The sequence below is a fragment of the Camelus bactrianus genome, chromosome 10, assembly GCF_048773025.1.
Source record: "Camelus bactrianus isolate YW-2024 breed Bactrian camel chromosome 10, ASM4877302v1, whole genome shotgun sequence".
Lineage (NCBI taxonomy): Eukaryota > Metazoa > Chordata > Mammalia > Artiodactyla > Camelidae > Camelus > Camelus bactrianus.
The window spans coordinates 11,091,467-11,094,339 of NC_133548.1; positions in this window are offsets into that span (position 1 = coordinate 11,091,467).

Sequence of the window (2,873 nt, forward strand, 5' to 3'; positions counted from 1 at the left end):
AAATTAACACACAAGAAAGTCATGGAGAAAAATTCCAACCAGACTTACACTCCCCAGGGGAATGTCATGCTATGATGGCTTAAACCAGTGGTTCTCTAATAATTATGAATATAGTTCTTAACTTACCACATTTTATCTTGAATTGATGTTGCACCAATTCACATATAGTGTAAGAACTGAACAAGAATATGATTTGATTTGCTCCCCATCTTGTTCTATTGTTAAATAATTTACTTCTACATATGCTATGACATTGTAGTATATAGTTATTATGTTTGAATTTAAAAAGTCAATTGTTTTTCATAGGCTGAACACTCTGACATATATTGCAGCAATGTTTTTTCTTTTTTGGATCTGTTGTCTAGAGTAATGGAAAGAAAAGCAAAAGTAAACAAAGGGGACTTAATTAAACTTAAAAGGTTTTGCACAGAAAAGGAAACCATAAAAAAGTAAAGTGAAAAGACAAGATACAGAATGAAAGAAAACATTTGCAAGTGACACGACCGACAAGGAACTAATTTCCAAAATATACAAACAGCTCACACAGCTTAATATCAAAAAGCCAATCAAACAAACCTATCAAAAATGGGCAGAAGACCTAAATAGACATTTCTCCTTAGAAGATATACAGATGACCAACAGGGACATGAAAAGATGCTCAACATCGCTAATTATTAGAAAAATGCAAATCAAACCTCAATGAAGTATCACCTCACACCAGTCAGAATGGCCATCACCAAAAAATCTGCAAGTAATAAACAATGGAAAGGGTTTGGAGAAAAAGGAACACTCCTACACTGTTGATGGGAATGTAAATTGGTGCAGCCACAATGGAGAACAGTTTGTAGGTTCTTTTAAGAACTAAAAATAGAATTACCATATGATCCAGCAATCCCACTCCTGGGCATATATTCAGAGAAGACAAAAACTCTAATTCAAAAAAAATACATGCATCCCAAAATTCATAGCAGCACTATTTACAATTGCTAACTATTCATTGACAGGTGAATGGATAAAGAAGATGTGGTATAGATACATACATACATACACATGTATATGTATATATAAATAAAATAGACTATTAGTCATAAAAAAGAATGAAATAATGCCATTTGTAGCAACATGAGTGGACATAGAGATTATCATACTATGTGAAGTCAGTCAAAGAAAGGCAAATGTATGATATCACTTGTATGTGGAATCTAAAAAAAGATACAAATAAACTTATTTACAAAACAGAAATAGACTCACAGACACAGAAAACAAACTTATGGTTACCAAAAGGGCAAGGTGTTGTGGAGGGACAAATTAGGAGTTTGAGATGAACAGACACACGTTACTATATATAAAGTAGATAAACAACAAGTACCTACTGTATGGCACAGGGGACTATATTCAATATCTTGTAATAACCTATAATGGAAAAGAATATAAAAAAGAATATATATATATATATATATGTATGTATAACTGAATCACTTTGCTGTACATCTGAAACTTATACATTATAAATAAAGAAGAATAAAAAAAGATTTTGAAAAGGAAAAAACTATCTTTAAAACTAGCCCCCCAAAATGTATATAGTATATATAAAGGCATAGAGAAAGATCTAGAAAGATATACCGTAAGGTTTAACAGTGTAGCCTCTGAGTTATGTGAATATAGTGTTTATTTTTGTTTCCTGCATTTCTGACTTTCTACAATGTGCTTATTCTGCTTTGGTAATAATGAAAGTTTTTAAAAAATTTTTATTTTGAAATATAGATTCACAGGAAGCTACAAAATAGTGCATAGAATTTCAAGCCCTTCACCCAGCTTCCCCTAAGAGTGGCATTCTATGTAACTGCTGTGCAACATGAAAACCAGGAAATTGACTTTAGTATAATACTATTGACTAGACTACAGGCTTCATTCTGTTGCCACCATTTTTTAACACATTTATTTGTGTGTGCATACACATGCACATATAATTCTATGCAATTTTATCCCATGTATGGATTCATATATTCATGTAACCATCACCACCACAATCAAGATACAGAACACAGAGGAACTCCCTAATGCTATCCATGTATGTTTGGACTCCTCTACCAAATCCCCCTACCCAGACACACTAATCTGTTCTCTACTTCTATAATTTGGTCATTTCAAGAATGTTATATAAATGATCAAACATATGCAATCTTTTGAAATTGGTTGTTGTCAGTAAACCTAATGCCTTTCAGATCAATCTAGATTGTTACATGTTATCAACAGTTCATTCTGCATAATGAACATTTTATTTTTAATCAGAAAAAAATAGTCAGTTGTTTTTAAGGAATTTAAGAAAAGGAAGAAGAATAGGTTTCAAACTATTTAATATTTTCAATGGTCTCCCTGCCTAACGGCAATTCCAAAACTATCATTGAATTTAATTTCCTTTTGGTCTACAGATTTTTTTTCTTGTAGGGCATATCTACCTTGTTTATATGAAAATGTTTATATTTTGAAAAGATATTTTGTTTGATATGGAATTTTAGGTTAAGAGATATTTTTCTTCCAGCATTTAAAAAATGTCATTCTATTATCTTCAAGACCTTATTATATGTCTTCTGAAAGTCAGTCATTATTTGTATTTTTATTCCCTTACGTGCAATACATCTTTTTTCTCTGGCTGCTTTTAAGGTTAGTTCTTTATATGGACTTCTCAGTCATTTAAGTACAATCTGTCTGGATGTGGTTTTCTCTCTGTTAATTCTGTTTGAGGGTCACTGAGCTTATTATAAAAGGGAGGCATTCCAAACACTTTCATCTTTCCAAATAAGTAATCTCTTTCCTTATGGTTAAGAAAAGAGCTCTGAAATCTGAACAATAGCTATCTCTTGCTTCTGCTG